The sequence below is a fragment of the Cataglyphis hispanica genome, chromosome 2 (genome assembly GCF_021464435.1).
Source record: "Cataglyphis hispanica isolate Lineage 1 chromosome 2, ULB_Chis1_1.0, whole genome shotgun sequence".
In the NCBI taxonomy this organism is placed as follows: Eukaryota; Metazoa; Arthropoda; class Insecta; order Hymenoptera; family Formicidae; genus Cataglyphis; species Cataglyphis hispanica.
In genome coordinates, this window is record NC_065955.1 from 3676834 (window position 1) to 3696234 (window position 19401).

The following is a 19401-nucleotide window of genomic DNA, read 5'->3' on the forward strand; positions in this document are numbered from 1 at the left end:
GTCATCGAGAATTTAACGACATAGAAAATATTTCATTCTTTGAAGGGACTCGTCTTTGTGCACCGATTTCTCTCGTCTTCTTATTGGCGTTGTATTTGCTATGTAATCTGACCCTCTACTTCGGCAATTGATACGCGAGTGATTTCGATAAGATAACGTCTGCGATCTCGTTCGAGATAGGATCGCTGATATTACCTTTGTAATTGACTCACAAACGACATTCACAAAGTCTGCTTTCGCGAGCACTCGATCGAGCAATTAAGCTTTCAATAATAATAAGAAATATTGAAATTGCAATATTATTATTCTACACTCTACTCAATAACTTCCAACAAGCTCGTTCTGAATAACAAAGTTTACATAAACGTAAATTCGATATTAAACAGACAAAATGTAATATTATATTCATTTATGTGACTTTGCAAACATTATTAATATTTTTATTTTGTGTCTATCATTTATCTTGTCACGCCCGTCATCCGCGACATAAATCATAAATGAGATCTATCCCCTCGAGACTTGCGACTCTACTTCCGTACCTGCTACATCAAAGAGCGAACTAAATATTACTGAATAATTGGAAATATATTTTATCAGTCAGATCTGTATATATGTGTGCGTGTATGAAGATTAACTCAATTATTTAACAAAAAAAAATAATTTTAATTATTTTATTTTAAAATTTTTACTGTGTTCTCAGAGTTTCGGTAAGTGGACTAACTAATAAATAAGCACTTTGTTTTCGATCGTAAAAGTATCAGCATTGTCTAACAATACTTAAATTTTTCAAGTTATGAAAGTTATTAATTTTAGATAAATTTTTCAAATTAATCTAAAAAAACAATCTCAAAAATATAATCCATATACAATATATTAATCATTCATTGTTCGAGCGTCTGGACACTACGGCGATGATACTATGTCAAAAGTTTATTTCGATGCAAGATCGGAAGATCATAAAGTATACAAGAAAAAGGACTGAATTCATCTCGCAACCTTCTTTTACAATCTCTAGACGAGATGATTTCTCAGACAGTTCGTCTTCGGTTTACGCTCGTTGTCGCGCGCGCGCGCGTGCCTGCCATGCGACGACGGTGTCAGTGGTAGTGACGATGGTGGTGATGGTAGCGCGCTACTTTAGGGTCAACGCATTGCCAAGGTGGCGGCCATGTGGCACGCTCGGGCGCATGGCGGAGCGCCTGCGTGCACTCGGCCCAGCTTCAGGCTCGAGGTACGCTCTCCTTCGTTGTCCCCCATACGTACACGTATACATGCACGCATACGAGTGTAGAGCCCGCGTCGTACGCGTGGGCGTAACGCCTGCTAATCGCGACGATTCCCAACCACGAGGGTAAATGGGGCCGGAAAGCGCGCTTACTACTTGCTACGTCATACGTGTATACGGATGACGCTCCTATTTCCTCAGTTTTGTGATGTTTGCCTTACGGGTGGCAGCTTCATATTTTCCGAATTCATTCGCGTTCCTATCCTGTCATGCACATGAGAGAAAGTAGAAGAAACTATTAATCATATCGATGATTTATATGTTTTCAAGACAATGACGTGTCTCATAATTTATATACAAGTTTTAGAAGAATGATTATGAAATTAAATTAGAATTTCGTTATCGTATTTAAGAGGCACGTATATAAATAATCAAATTCTTAATAGATCTCCTTAGATTATCCTTAATATAAATCAAATATATGAATCATATATATAAAGAAATAATTAAATAATAAAATATACAAACAAAATTAAATCGTCAAATTAAATTAAATCTCATAAAGAGTCACTCCATAAAATGTTAGAAACATTCATTGTTTTAATAGCGTGCATGCAGAAACTAAAGCGGCTAAAATAATTTCGTACCGAATTGGCGGACTTTCTGAAAGAGCAGTGTCGCGTGACAATTAGAACAGTTTATAAGGCGTGCAAACCGCGTTAACCTCATTACCGTGCCCCATAGACGGTACAACGATTCGTACAAAGGTGTACAAAAGCGGAAGGAAAGGCGGGAAGGCACAACAAAACTTCCGCGTGAAAGAATTTGAGTCGAGTCGAGCCGAGCCGAGCCAAGCCGTTCACCGGCTGTGTTGAAACTGCATGTTTGCATTTGCATTTACACCGGCTTGTCTAAATCATCGGAGCGGATGGCGGCCGATAAAAGGATCAAAAGACCGGAGGGGCGGGATCTCGTGTGAAAGGCAAAGCCCTTTTGTTTATAAGCCGCAAGCTAGAGAATCTACGAACGGCCCTTTACCGCGACTAATCGATTATTTTTAATCACAGATATTTCTCACTTCCACATTTATCGCCGTTCAAACAAGTCTCAAGTTTTATTCGATCGTTTAACAGAATTTCTTCACTCATGTATTTATTAATTATTACATTGATATTTTCATCTTATTTTAATAACCAATTATTGATATCGATCGACTGATAACTTGCTAATTTAATAATCGATTTTGAGTTAAAAAAAAATCATGAAAAAAAATTGCAAGATTATATTTTTCCATTCAATAATCAAATCAAAAATTTATAATTGAATGACAGAGTCATTGAAGAATGGTCGGTGATTAAGATTAAGATTAAGATTTTCCAGACCACTATAAATCTTTATAGCTCATTAAGGGTAAATAGCGCGCATCTATCTACTCAATTTCCAGTAAGTTTATAAAACACGATAAAATATTAGTATATGTGAACGAATAATATGAATATAATGTCTGCTTTCAAGAATACAAAAAAAAAAAAATTAAGCTAAGATAATTTGTAAGACCCAAACAACTTATCCTTACGCTGAACCCTTCAATTATCATCCACGGTCATTATAACGTGAAATGAAAAAGATTAAAAGGTCAGATCTGAGATGCCAACCTGCTAGGACGAAACAATGCACTCGACGCAGCAGTTGCAGCTCGCACCGTAGGACGCGAGCCGAAAACCGCAGCAGGTCCTTGCTTCACAAGAGCAGAAAGAGCAGGAGAGAGAGAGAGAGAGAGAGAGCACGATCGAAGATCCCTCGTCGAGGAGGCCCGCGTCATGCCTCGTGGTAGAGAAGGGTGGCGGCGGAAGGCGAGGTAGGGGTCGATCGCAAGGCAAAAGAAGAGAAAAAGAAAGACAGAGAAAGAAAGGAGGGAAGAGAAAGAAAGAAGGAGAGAGAGTCCGGGACCGTAACTGTGACTATGCCGGGACGGCATGATGGCGGGTGGTATGGGTCGTCACGGCAACCGGAGTCGAGGCTAGCAGAAGCAGAAGCAGACTGCCTCCATAGCGCCTCCGCACTCTTCTTCCTCTCTCTCTCTCTCTCTCTCTCTCTCTCTCTCTCTCTCTTGAGCCGCGATTTTCTCTCTCTCTCTCTCTCTTGAGCTCGCGATTTTCTCTCTTGTTTTCTCTCTCTCTCTCTCTCTCTCTCTCTCTCTCTCTGCTTTCGCCTTTTCCACCGTCTCCTGCCGTCGGCCGTTAACCGTTACGCGGCTATCTCCGCCTCTTGTTCCTCAATACGGATGTAGTATATCGCAGCTTTCTTTTTCGCCAGATCTCCCTCATTCCCCCTTCTATTTATCTCTCCTCTTGTAACTGACCACCACCCTCTTTCTTATTTGCGACATTAATAATTGCTTGCTTTCATCGCTATTTGCCGTTACTATCGATGCATAAACCGCTTTTATGTTAATTTTCTACTATGAGTTTACAAATTTTCTCACGAGTTTAATCAGCAAATTGTTTACGTTCTCAAATTAATTATCTGGAGAATGTAGTGTGTGGTTTGAGGAAATTCATGTTCCTAGGATACACAAACACATATCTATTTCTGCATTTGCTTACATTTGCACAATATCCTTAAGAATTGAAATACTTGATATTACTTATAATTCAACTTAAATGTTCCAACATCCTTATAAAAAAAAAAATACGACTGTGAATAGGTGATGGAACTTTTAAAACACATTATGTATATCTCGACGCTTTATTATTATATTCTTAATAAAACTATTTTTCTTCTTTTCTCTTCTTTTTGATTGTTGTCGAAAGATAGAGAAGATCGATGCAATTATTTCTGCTTATTTGCCGGACGAATGGCGAATAATTGAGTTGCTTGTCTAATGGCATCTTTATATCTTTACGTTCAACCGATATCTCCGATAACGAGAACTCGTTCGCGCTTGATTAACATCTTGACTGTCATGTCATATGAATGGCACTTGTATTTCCTTTCTCGCATATGGATGGCGACTTAAGTTTTCGCTCAATTCGCATCTGTATTGGTTATTCATGCATGAATAATGTAAAAAAATAATATATACTATGTTTCTCGATCTAATCGCGTTAAAGATATGAGATAAGATAGATATAAGGTAGCAAAGAAAATGAGATAAAATTTAAATTTTTAATCGCATATTATACATATTTCATTTATTTATTTTCATTAGAAAAAATGTCAAGTAATTGGAAATTATCAGAAGCGTAAAACATGCGATAAAGCCTGTCTACAAGCGCACATGATACTTAATAAATATCAAATAAAGAAATCTAGCTCAAGGCCGCGACACATTCCTTGCCTGACATCATTGATACGGAGAGGAAAAGATCTTTCGATCTCAATGGGTGGTCCATCCGATGAGGACGCTTGTTTAATATATGTATACATGTATATACATGTAGTGCCCAATGCAACCTCGAGAATAGCAATAGGGGGACGCCAGGATGCCCTCTCGAGATTGAAACCCGTTCAATTTCGTGGAAACGCACACGATTTCGCGCGGCTGTCGAAGTTCTCTCACAGACGGCAAGGACGATCGATCCTTTGATCGCCATAGCCGGAAGACAAACCGAGATGGAGTTCTCTCGCGCACGACAAAGCTCTTCCCGTAATCTTCGACTGTCAAAGGAGAAAAAAAGAAAAGGGGGAAAAAGAGGAGTATCGAAATACATAGCGCGTCGTTGGATAAATGACGTAGAAAGGAAAGGAAACGCTGCGACCCGATGTCGTTTATCGAAATCTGTAACTTATACAAGGCGCGAAGTGATGAACAATGAATGGAGATAATGAAGTATACGAAGTAAAATAAAAAATATTATTTTATAAACCTCGAGGTTTATAATTATTAAAATTAAAACATTAAAACAAAAATATTCTTAAATATTTTTAAAAAATATGCGTTAAATATTTTCTTAATGTACTTAAATATGTTATGTAAATTTTATTAATTGCTAACTCGCATAATTTTGAAATTATGAATTAGATTGCATCGGCAAATGAAATGAGTATAATTTAAAATTTTTCGCAAAGTTATAGTAGATTAAGTAACGAATCATTAGAAAGTAGACGAAACGCGCGCGACATTTATAATTACCCGTGATCCCGGATTGCGACCGATAGTGAGGTGAAATACAGGAAGTTAATCGCATGCCGGGAATAATAAGAGATAACGACGTTGATTTTCCTCGTTGTTAATTTCTCCGAGATGCCAGCGAGAGCTTTTGCGCGTCACGTGAACGTAATCTCACTATACGAACTTCGTAATTTCTCATATAACGACCGAGCAAACGTTCCGCCGATTGCCGTCAACTCGGACGTTTTATTATTATCATACATTCTCCGCTAATTTTTTTCCTCCTGTCAATCCACACTGCGGTCAATAATTAACAATCTAACGTTACGTGAAATAATGCAGCAGCCGCAGCATCACGATGCGTTCTCGCGATACATTACACCGCAAGAATAGCATTTAAAATATTGCACGCGAGTGCACACGAGAACGCGTATGCGTGCGTAAGGTATAGACTGGGACCCTCAGTATTTTCCTTTCTTTCTCTCTCTCTCGCTCTCTCTCTCTCTCTCTAACTGTTTTCTTCTCCGCTCTTCTATACTACGCTTCTTCCTCTTTCCGACTATACATCTCTGTCCCTATTCGCTTTATTGCCTCTCTCTTTTTCTCTTCGCCTCCTCTTCTTCCCTCTTATCCACTAACATACCGCGCTTTACTGCAAGTCAGCGACTAAAATCCTCTCGACTTTCGTTCGAATATCTCAACGATCTGTGCACTTTAGTCGAATGATTTCGTCGAAGAAAACAAACACATGTCGATAGATACTACGTTCTCGCGAGGATTTTCGCTATTCATTAAAGGCATTCAAAATCAGAGTCTCATCAATAAAATATTTTCAAAATTAAAAATTAAATAAAATTAATATAAGACGTTCTGTTCTTCGTAAATTGTATTGATGCACTAATTTGTATTGTCGTCTTGCGTGTATCTGAAATTAATACGCCAGACACGTGTCGAGATAACGCGGCTAAAAAAGTGAGATCGGCGAAATAATTTGCTCTATTACATGTCAGTTTGCAGACAAAGCTATGCAGAAATCATGATATTGAAAGTGTGGCGATCGCGTATGGTAACATGCGTGCATACATGTGACTATATATACGGTTATAAAATAAGCCAAGTTGACTCTCCAAAAAGTTTAATCTCGAATCTCTCCACAAAAATTCTCTATAATGATCGAGTTTGTTTTAAAATACATTAAAATAATTGCAATGTTTTTTTCAAATAAACCTAGAAAAGCTATCGAAAGATTTGCTTTTTTTAGTTCCATTAAATTCTCCTTAATTAATAAAACGTTTCTCAAATAAACGACGGGATATGATGACCCGATAATTTATAATAAACAACGTATTATAAAATTTTTCTATAATTGAGAGAGAGAGAGAGAGAGAGAGAGAGAGACAATGCTCTTTTTCATTTCAAATTCTCGTTTTCAAAATACAAATAACTCGAGAAAAACGTAAAATAAAAAAATAATATCGTTAATATTCATAAGTAGACAACAATTTCCACTAACGATTAATTCACCTAATTTTTACAAAGCGAAATAATGTGTGATGTCTACGCGTGGCAGTTTAACGGTGAAACGACCGCCGATAGAAGCAAAACAATCCATGTTTTCTGCAAGGAGGAATCAAGAGGACGGGATAAAAGAAGCAGATCAAGGCTTGTGTGTGGCATACAAAGGGGAGGACCGACGAGGAATAAAGAGTAACAGCAGGAGAAAAGCCACGGCGAGACTCGTACGAGAACAATACGAGAGAGAAAAATAGAATATAAAGAAGAGAGAAAGAGAAAGAAAGAGGAGTAAAGAATTGTGCCGTTGTCAAGTAGACTTTTTATATACGATTATACAAGAATAAAAGGAAGTAATGCACATGATAGTCCTTCCTAATTGACATTTCTAATTGCATGGCATATAACATAATGCATTTATGACTATGTATATGTATAAATATTATGCATGCGATACAGAACAATTAACACGATAAAATTCAATTTAAACTTTCGCAAAAGTTCGGGGGTTTGATAAAGCAGGATTATACGAGTCCGAATTTCCGCGTATAACATATGCATAAAACTGTTAATTTGAAACGTATAGAAAAATATAGAACATAATTGTGAAAATGAGTTATACTTGTGCAATATCTTGCTTTAGTTTTGAAAAAATAATGTGTGTCGAATATATTTTACACGGTAGAAATATCCTTCGAAAGATTAATCTTGATAAATGTACTCGCGCGCGTTAAAAAATTAATTAAAATCAATGCGCGTGAGAGAGAAATTTTATCGCATCATGATATAATTTCCTCGTGAAGTTCGAGCACCGGCTGTGGCGACAAAAGATATCGCAGGTTAAAACGGAAAACGAGAGAGCGACGAGGGAGAGGGGAAAAAAATGCAAATGGATACGCCAAAGTTACGACGCTAATTAAAGCGCGGCGGCTACTATTATATGTTATATTACACGAGAAAAAGCGACCGAATACCAATAATGTGAAAACGTTACCGCCAAAAATGGAGCGCAATTTCCATATATGTGCAATCAAAGTAGTGATGTTTTTTAATATGATTTAAATTGTATAATCGTAGAGTCGTACATATGTATAAAATGTGTGAAAAAATATTTGACCCAATCCTTCATATAATTCTCTATGATTTCTAATCGTTTTTAAACGATTCAATCTTGGGAGTTGTATATAGATATCCCAAAAGACACGTGCAAATATTTCACAACAATATTTCAACATTTTATTACTCGCGCAAAAAATATAACAATCAAAATATAAACCAATAGTGTTTATTGCTATTTTAAATGCTTTCCTCCAAAAAAAGCTATTTGAAAAGAAGCATCAAGCACGCAGCGATATAACAGTCCTTAAAGCAATTGCACGTGATTAAAAGAGAGAGAAGCTAAAGAGATGTGCATCCAGAAGAAAGAAGAGAAAGAGAAAAGGAAGGAGATGCGACGGTTCAAAGGATGCGATGGTGTGGCAAGGACTGCTCGTTAAACCGGAAAACAAACTACGAACGAGCGAGGACAACGAGGTTCACGCCACGAAATACGACGATACTCTGAGCGAGAAACGTGCGATCATATACGTGCCTGTGGGTCTGGGTTTCGCATGCGTGTATGTATATTATATATGCATGTATGCGTTTATATTCGAGAAGATATTACTTCGCGGACGCGTATATTTACTCGAAATATGTCATTTAGCCGCGTCATCGTTACTGAGATAAAATTATGGCACGCGTTGCTTACATTACCGCGTTGCTTGAATCTACTTGACAGTATATTTAACTTTACATTATCTTTTTACATATAAATATTTTGCCACCGGCCTCAATATAGGTTAGAAATATACGACAAACAAAATACGCAAAATATATCGAAATGATTATGGTATCGAAATGGTGACGAGTAAAATCTTCAATGTCGCATTAAGATGATTTTGTAGCGTGTTTCCCAGCAAAACCGTAAAACCTTCTAGAGAAATGTTTGCAATCATTTTACTATGTATACAAAATTATTAGATATTCTTTTCACTGCGGATGAACAAGCTTCACTCCGCGTCTTTCTCATGCAATTGCGCTTTTCCTGCTTTTTATTCACGGTTTCCCATCGATCGTTCAATCCTATCTATCATCACGTCCTCGTTAATCCTCATATTCTCAACCCTCTTTCAGTTACCTGATGCCATCACCTTCTTTTCCATCCCCCCAACTTCGGCTGACCTGCGATCGATTCCACGATGACAAGTAGAAAAGAAAAAAGCGTTTTTTGTCTCCTCACAGTCAAAATACGCATTAAAAAGCGACGCGATAATATATGTATAAACGATCAGGATGTAAAATTTCCGGATACTTTGATCTCCATCTTTATTAAGATCGCGCGCGGAAGCGAACCATAATGAACTAAAGTCGCCATGAAACGTCCCCCTTTGTGGAAGACTTGTCAATGCGAAGGCAATGTTCTACGCGTAGAATACATGAATATACGTGTTACAAAATTCGTATAGCGGATACGACGCAACCGTTCGGTCTCGCCTCCGTTCGTAGAGAGCGCGTTCGCGTCACCGTGCGACTAGAAATAACTCGAAGCCAAAGGCGTCGCCATGCGTGACCAAGAATAGTCGCATTCATATTCACGATGATGTATGGCAACGATATCGCGCTGTAAATCATGATAATCTTTCAGTGTAATTAGTAGTTTTTTTAATATCTTGCGTAACATTGTTATTTTACAGCAAATAGCCTACTGACATTTCAGGCGTTTTGACATTCAGTTAATTAAACCTTTAAGCTTTTTGAACACTAAATATCAGAATTAAGTTTTTTTTTTTTTTTTCATGATTATCTTTTCTAAAGTAGAAGATATTAAAAAAATTCCAATGTTAAAAGTTTCGAGTAATAAAACCAAAGTAATGTCGTTAGAATTACAGTCAATTTTCATTTCTATTAATGAAAAGTTTTCATCGCTTTTTTCCAAATGTTTATATCGAACAAAGTTCTATCGCTATTCAAGAGGACGACTAGAATACGAGAATGCGGCATTACACCCTTGCTTGATGTAAGATCCTTTTTCGGAATAGAACGGCGCGACGGGAGGATTGTCCGGGGTCGTCGGATCCTTTATTATAATGGCAATCTCTACCTACCCTCACCCCACGACACCGATCTCCCGTCGACACCGAAACCTAATGTAAGCAGCACCCTCGCAATCGTCCGACACGTAGGATTACGCGTGCGTCGGAAATATCTAAATATCTTGTCTCTATTCCTGACTACCTGCAACTCTTGGCTTCCGATAACAATAGTTCGAGTTCGACAAGAATATATCTCGTTCGTGAATATATCCCGCTCGAGAAAACAGTCGCCTTGAAACGTGACATTACATTTCTATCTCTTGACATTCGCTCGAATCAAGATTATCGGGAAAAAAATCGTAAACTACGTTTCAAAAATTCACATTTAGAATAATAATGGATATAATATTTCAACATATTAAATTTGCAATTCATATTTGTAATGTTATATTTTATTATCTCGCGTAATGTACTATAAAAAAAATAATCTTATAAAATAAAAAGATATTAAATTCTAAACACTCTCACTACCAATCAATTTAACGATAATATCATATAGTTACATCATTTTTTAATTTTATTATATAGGATTATATTTTATTTCATAAAAACAACGAAATTATATTAGAAAATAAAAACGCGTCATGCCAAAAATATCCAACGTGTATGTATATTATGTGTGTATGGAAAATATCCTATATATATGAAATATAAATATATAATCCATAATATTTACATTAAAATATATATAAGAATATTTGGATACATATAAGTATAGTTACTGTATAAATAATAGAATTATCATAAAAAGCTCAAATCTCACATTTTTACTTCTCAATCGTCTTTTTATTCATCATCTCATCCTCCATTCGTTCGCGATAAAACACTTCACACAGGGATACTTCAGCATCATTCTCCGACGATAGACTACGAATATATCAGAAGAGGTTCCTAGTCGAGAGTATTGTTCAACGTCAAACATACGGAAAACTCCAAGAAACGGATAGCGCACATGTAAATTCGTACACATATACGCGACACATGCGTGTATTCGTGAACCGATAAATCTCGTGCTCCGACATCTCTATCTCCAATCGCTCAAATCCTTGCATCTTATTCCACCATTATCTTGGCATTTTTCGAAACTACCATTTCGATCAATTTTACGCTTTACTTGATGTACAAATATGTATAATGCGACAGTTGAATTGATTACGAGAAATCAAGAATACCTCTCGTTTTCAATTAAAACATTACATGCCTCTCTCGCATGTATATGTAATAAAAAATATAATAAATTATAATAAATAAAAATTCAGAATCATTAGTCGAAAATAAGAAATTCGAATATCTACTATAATCAATGTAAATAGTTTGAATTTACGAGACAACTTTCATTAGTTTGTAGCATATAATCGTTGAAATATTATGAAATGTTATGCGTTACATATATCCGCTCTGTTTTGATATTTATTATCAGATAGTACCAGTTTCGCGCATAGGCAAATATCGCGCCCAATCAATTTTTATATCATATACCGTGTAAATCCGATACTGGAGATTCGCTTAGATACCAAACTACATCTGCATCTGCGAATTAATCGCGCGCTCTATAAAATATTTTTCCCGCCATGGAAACATTTTGAAGAATGCTGTCGTGACAAAGCCGCGATATTTTAGGAGCGAATAAAGCGTGCTGGTTTTGCTGCCTGCAAGTTAGATCAGATTTCATATAATATAGCCACGTAGTAATACGAACTTCTTCGAGCAACTGTGAAATTGAACTACGACGTATCTACCTTATAAGTTATTATACGGAAATAAAAGATTAGATCGTAAAAATTTGGAATTGAAAAATTATAAGAAAATTTTAGATTGTCTTATTTAAAACATTTCTAATATCAAGTTACTTTTTTATATATCTTATATGTGTGTGAAAAAAAAATATCAAAAAAATTAACTTTCATGAAATTATCTTTAAAGTATTTATCTAGATATAAATACCGTAAATGTAGAAGGAAAAAAGAATTAACAAATTATAATTAACATAATTAATGCAAATGATACAAATAAAGTATAATTAAATTATTTTTTAGTAATTTATTTTTTAGCTAATTTAATTTAATTATTTTCTCTTTCTTAATTCGATTATGTTAACGTTTAATAAATCTGCCATAGCGTGTTGGTTAATTTAAATTATCAAGATTGAACTATACGTTAGCGAGTTAACAGATTTGTACACGATACACGAAATGAATTCATCTGAACTGTTCTTCGGATCCGTCCACTAGGAGGTGAATCCGCTCTCCCCTTCCGTCACCTCTCCTACAAGACCTCCGCGAAGCAAGTCGGACTTTTCTTGCCCGACTTTCTCACGTAATAACCGGAAACGAGAAGCGGAGAGAACGAAGCGGATCGAGTCATAAATCCAGCTTTTAACAGCAATACTATCGGCTCTTTTACAAAACTGATTATCCAAGTCAATTATTTCCTTCAACATAATTACAAATACAATTTTATTTTAAGATGACAATAACAGGGCAAATTCTTTTAAATTCATATATATATATATATATATATATATATATATATATTTCGGCACTTTAAATAGTTTTAAAATCCATCATGCTAAAAGCTATCTATTCAAAATATATCTAATGTTTTTGAAAATTTTGATTTAAGATAGAAATAACTTTCTTTAAAAATATTTTCACTATCTATTATATTTGAGAAAGCTAAAACGCTAGAAGCATTTCTCGCGATATAATTTAGCGTAAAGGGAAATATTTTTGATTGTCGATCGCAAAGCTAATGTTTTATATTGCTTCCAAAAGGTTTAGTTTGGATTCATTTACGCCGAAACGATCGAGTAACCTTCGAGAACCCGACAACCGTTCAAGGTTATTAAGAAAGAAGGACAGAGAGAGAGAGAAAGAGAGAAAGTAACGCTTCAATGTAAAAATATCATCAGCATTTTAAAGATTTCACGCAATATTAAAGTACAAGATCTTGATTTATTTTGTTCTTAAATTTTTAGATAGGCAAAACCAAAATCTATCGATTGACAATTACAAATCACTATCATTGCGAATAAAAAAAAATGTAGCAGAATTAAGATCATTATGAAAAGCAAAATTATTTTTTGCTACACTGAAATTTATAGAATATTTTTCATTTATATATATGTATATATATAAACTGTCATTCACATTGTCATAGGAGTTACTGTGATTATTCTCATTATTATATTTAACAAGTTATTTCAAAATTCCACTTCAAAAACATCAATCCACTAGAATTACATAACATACATATGTATGTATTTACATATCATTCCGAACATTTCAATATACATTCTTTCAAATCATTACATTTTTTTTAATTTCCTGATTATACGATACCCACATCATTAATTATTGCGCCTTATTGCAAGAACGATTAATCGATCACTCGCGGGTAAGCGGTCGACGACTTTCCCTTGTGCTCAAAGTCACACGCTGTTTATCTAGGTCGAGTTTTATCTCTCTCATTCCTTCTCCAGTGTATTTCATTAACGTATCTAACGGATCGGCGAACGCAACGGAAATCCCGAACCGGAGAAATTTCGGTACCGTATGTTCATCAACCAAGGCTATGAAATCGCGGTCAGAAACGGTCTGACCCATAAAACTTACCGGGTTAGCCAAATTCCACATTTTTTGAATAAAATTCATGCCAATAGCGAAAACCGATATTTTTCGAAAAAAATTAGCAAAACCTACTTCTTTTTTTCTCTATTAAAAATATCAAAATAAATAGAAAATCTTTTTATTAATATTAATCATTTAAGTATTTTCTAATTTAAACTTTATCCAAAATATATAAAATCTGTAATGGATTAAAAACAAACATATTCTTTGTTGGAAGAAACGCAAATCAGATCTATATTGGTAACAATTTTTAATTCTGTTATTATTATATTTTAAAATTTAAAATTTCACATTAATTTCATATTAATTTTAATTAAAAAAGATTTATTATATTGATTTCATTTGTTAAACTATGGTGATTGTTGATGATTTATTAATTAAAATAAAAATATATCTTTTTTGTACATTAAGTTATATAAATATATTTATCATATTAGTTATTTTTATAGTTTATTGCAATGAATAAAGTGTAGAACAGCAAAACTGGAATTTATTATGATTTTTTCCACTCACTTTATTTTTCCAGCCAATCCTGCGATATATCGATGAGTTGCAAAATCACGGAAATATCACATTCCAGTAACAAACATCTTATTTCTCTGCACGATTTATATTATATATATATATATATATATATATATATATATATATATATATATATATTATTTCAAAGAAAAATAGATTCAAAACATCTCACTTTTAATTATATATCGCATATCAATTTATATTTCAACATTTGAAAAAGCTTCAATTTTAATATTCTTTATATTTAATATCTAAGAGATCGCGCAAAAGATTTTCGGTGCCAAGTAGAGCTTCCTGATTGTAGCAACGAGCCCGAGAACGCGGCCCAAAAACTGGATGTCGACTAATGGACGCGCTCGCCGATGAATCGTGAAAGAATGTGCGTGCAACAGCGAGGAGAAATCGCGCACGTGTGTCGCGCTCGCGCGCGGCCGCTTTCACGCGTGAAGCGACTGCGGAACTTCAAGCAACTTATTGCTCCTGTGACCACGACCAGTCTATCCGTAGATATAATGCATTCCGGTAAACACGACAATAATAAACAGCATATGAGATAAAGCAATGTTCTCGCGCTAAATATAGAATATATGCATACATGCGCATATTTATCATTGAAAGTGTAGCGTAGCGCTGACGCTAACAAATAATATGTGATGAAAATATACTCGCGATTTTCCTTCTTCAAGATTTTATCAGCTGACTGATATGAGTTGATAAGTTTTATATATATATATATATGTTTCCCATCAGAAATGTGCTCACCTTTATGTCGGATAAAAGTACATTCTTCAAAAGATGTAGATAATTTTCGGGATGATAATAATTTTGACAAATGGAGAAAAAAAGTTTCGCCGAACAACTCGGCAAAAGTTCTAAAGATGTCGGCGCGGCGGGACAGCCGGCGAGCAATAAAAACCGCCTTTGAAAGGAAGAAATAATTCTGCCGACGAAAAGTTCGCTATTCGCTTCGTTTAACGAGCTGCTTTACATAAATTACTTGATAGAAATCGAATTATACTCGAGCTTACGTTACTGAATTTATTCAAGTGTTGACAAAATATGCGACGAGGCAAGTTCGCTAGTATTGTGTCACTGTATTCGTTATTATTGAATTTTCAAAGTAAACGAGACTGTTTTTCGCTAATTGAATATTCATCTTGTTATTGCATATGCCGTATGTGACTTATTTACTGTATTACACACGTTTATGCGGTATGCTTCTCCCATTTGCGGTTGTTATTAAAGCAATAACTGTGATTTAATGAGCGTGATTATTCATATATTCCTTTGCGTACCAATTGTTTTATATGTATACACATTAATGATTTTAACTGCAATTACCACCGTTTGTAGCATAATAAAATAATATATTTCACTTAACATAAGCGGACATAATGCGGTAAAATATTATCAGAGGAAGAAATTATACTGTGTTATGTATAAAATCATCATCAGAATTATGCATCACGCAGACGCGTGTTCCTTCAATTATATGGCAAAATATAAAAAAAACTTTACAAACGTTTTAATTTCTCTTTTACAAAAACTATATCAAGTATATAAAGTGAAATCTCGCTGCCAATAACAATCGATCACGTGCGATTTTCTATCGTGTAGAAATTGCGCGATTCAAGAAGGGAATGCACATGAACAAAGCAAAATCGACAAAGCCAAACGTGGAATACTAATATCGCGATGTGATCGACGCGACGCGGACGTCGGAGTTTGTTTGCAAACATTGGCAAACTCTGATCGCGAGAGGAGAATTTACAGCGAGAGATCGTCTCTCGGATGTGTTCGAGGCCGACCGACGACGATGGCTGCCAAGAGAGAGAGAGAACTATGTGCCGGTACTCGAAGCCAATTCAATTTGCCGACGACTCGGCTCTGCTTAGCGGTAATTATTTCCGGGGTCTCGGTAAACGTGTTTCGCGCTTACCTCCCTTTCCCCCTCTATCCCTCTATCTCTCTCTCTCATCCACCCCACCCTCTCCCGCTGGCGGATACGCGCTCGTTGCGATCGATCGCGACGTATCACTCACAGATGACAATGACGTTTGCGATCGCCCGTTCGAGGACGAGATCGATCGCTGGCTGGTGCCGTGCCAGAAATAATATCGTTTGCAGCAAAGAGAAGGCGAACTATACCGTGACCAAACGATATCGAAGTCCCGGCCTCGAATCGCTTTCTCCTCGGACGCGTCTAAAATATTCTCATCCACGATACGCAATATCTTTCGAAGATAATACGATTCTACGGATTACATACTCCGTTTTCCCCGCGAGTAAGATACGTGCCGCTCTTGACTTCGCCGAATTGCATCCGTCGCGATTTGCCGTCTTCTCTGTAGTAGATTCGTGAATAATTCAGGAGATCCATCAGAAAGAAAAAGGAAGAGAGAGAGAGAGAGAGAGAGAGAGAGAGAGAGAGAGATAGTCACGGTCCATATATATCCCAAACTTACAATTATATCTTTATTCAAAACTATAACGCATATATTTATAATCACTCTAATTTCCTTAATTAGGAAGACTTGACTTTTATTTATGTTGTTTCCTGTTACGTTTTAAAAAAAAATTAAAACTATAGTCCATAATTATCTACAATAAACATTTTCGATTATATTGTGTACAAATATACTCGTGCATTTTGCAGACAGAAATATTATCTCGTAATAAAAAACGAAAAAATTTATTGTTAAATGGAAAAACGTTGACACTCACAATTAGTTTCTTCGAAAACTATTTAAAGAGATGCATCACAGTTCTCCGTAGTTCGTATTAACTGTCACGATATAATTGGCCACAAGTTGAGTTGCTTTACGTGATATAAGATAATAATGTTCGAAAATTTTGATCGCGAGTCTTTTTTTGATTATTCATAACAGATATTTCTTGTTTTATGCATTAAGTGTACACACATTTTATTAAGCAATCGATTTGCAACGTCAACTGATCAGCTGTACGCGAGCATCAGACTTTATCACACACGCGAGGCGACAAGTTTGCAAAAAGCAAAAGAAAGTTCTGCATGTCGGTCGTTAACTTCTCTCACCATATCGATCGTCCACAAATAAAATTTAATTCGATAAGCACAAATATTTTTCATGACGCGAGCGTAATCGCGCCGTCGACTTTATTTTCGTAATCTCGAGCACTGTTATCGCCGACACTTTTATAGCGTAAAATCTCTGTCAAGGATTCACACTATCATTTCAAATAAAAATATAATTGATAAAATCTTAATAAAATATATCTTTCTCTGCATAAAAAAATAGTTACCGCAAACATAATAATTGAAAAATAATTGAAACATAATTGTCGCAAGTATTTCGATTTTCAACGACATACGATCATGTAATATAAAACAGAAAAAAAGATTCAACACACGCATAAGATGCAAAGTCATGTGAACAATTTCTAGACTCGTTATAAAATGTCGTCATTATTTATACATATAAAAGAATAGTTTTTTTTCTAAGTAATTACCATGATAATGAAACGTACACGTCGCCGCGTAACTCACGCAAAGTGGTTCGCGTCTTAACAAGATGTAATTTTGCGTAAAACGTCACTGAAGAGCTTGAGCGAGACGCCGCGCACTCACAAGTGTTTACACGGCCGTCGACGAACTTTTTATTTCGTTCGAAATTGTGCGTCGCGTCGCGCCAAGAACACGCGAAGATTAAAAAAGCCTGGAGCCTTTGCTCATTTCAGAATCATTGTAAAAAACAAAAAAAAAAAACGGCGTCGTTCTCTTTTTTGTCGATTCCCAACCTGACATTAGACAGTTAAATCTCCTTTGTCTCGGAACTCCCGCCTTATCCTCGGCCCGATTTTCGACGCCTGTCAATTTCTCTCCGCTCGACATATCGTGAAAAACGTCAAATTATAATATTGTTCGCGTGCGCGAAACATGTATGTACACGAGACTTGGACAGTTTTTTAAACTTTCAAATTCTTCACGCAAACTCCGATATCATTTTTGCGCCGCAGACACCGACACACTCCGATTTTCCACGGATAAACACGGGCGTAATCTTTGCGTGATCTCTCTCGTATCTACGAAATTATACGGATTTTATGCACGAGCAGAGAGATAGGTTTCCGCGCCGTAAACACGCTCGCCGAGTGTCGCGAAGACTACAAATAACAAGATGGCAGCCGATCGAGAGAGCGATAAGCGCGACGGCGCGCGACATACAGTCACGCGTTTCGGGATCTCGCATCGATCTTCACGACGAAGGCGAAGTAGGGAAAGCGAGTGAATATAACGATATAATGGATATATAGATATATAGATACAAAACACTCACCGGAATCTGTCGATCTCTCAGTCCGTGGCCTGCGAGGATGTGTGTGTTGTGGGTCGTAAACGAGTATATCCAATATGATAATCCACACAGAGAGCGAGTAAAACTGTCGTACACTGATATCAAACTCTCACTGCGTAAACTCGCGTAGGCGGGCGGGATGGGCGAAATACACGTACGTATATCGTGCCTTCCCTTAACGGCGATCACTGATGATTTCCGACGATGACGAGGAGCACACTTCGCGTTTAATATCGAAACTGAGATACGGAGTGAAGTGAGCAAAGAGAGAAAGATATACGAGCGACACAGAACTTTCCCGCGACGCGCACCACTAATAATACATCACTACGTCAACGGTAATGCTCGGCACGGCCATCATTGGGCAGTACCGCGTCGCCGCCGTTGCTTGTCCATGCGTGCGTGCGTAACCGCGTATCCAAGAAGCGCGCACTGCCAACGACGAGGAGGAGGTATACGTGGTATGTGACGTTACCACTGCGATGACGAAAAGCAACGGCGGTCGCAACGATCGCGCGACGAAACCTCTCACGCTGCAAAGCACAGAAACATATCGTAGACTGATTGAACTAAACAGATTGGATAGCAGATAGGATTTCCACTGTGTTCACGCGCTATTACTCTACTGCCGATCGCGAAACAAGTGTCACGGAGACGACCGATCCAAGAACGCAAGAACGAACCGTAACGCGCGCGAGCTGGAGCGAGACTGAGACTGACGGCGACTCACGGAACCAGCCGATCGCCGCCGCGCCGATCCGACGAGACACGAGAACGCACGAGGGAGGCCAGTAATGCCGATGATCGAAGAGCCCCCTCCCTACCCCTTCCATTTCCCCCACCGACACTACCCCACCACCGCCAGAGCGCCGAGCGCGACGCGAGGCTCGAGCTTCGCGACGACGGATAGATTACACGCAGCGCACGC

The 19401-nt window shown here is 36.8% G+C and overlaps 1 protein-coding gene across 5 annotated transcripts in view; it reads right to left on the reverse strand.

The window, feature by feature from the left end:
• The window catches only part of LOC126859005 (serine-rich adhesin for platelets), a 163632-nt gene that overhangs the window by 142514 nt on the left and 1717 nt on the right, over nt 1–19401 (reverse strand). For 3 of the 5 annotated variants that reach the window (XM_050609837.1, XM_050609834.1, XM_050609836.1), the window contains exon 1: nt 18456–19210. The gene's annotated coding sequence lies outside the window, so the exon portion shown is untranslated. Of the gene's footprint in view, nt 1–18455; nt 19211–19401 lie in introns of those variants that run through there. The other 2 variants (XM_050609833.1, XM_050609835.1) reach the window with 2 other exon arrangements.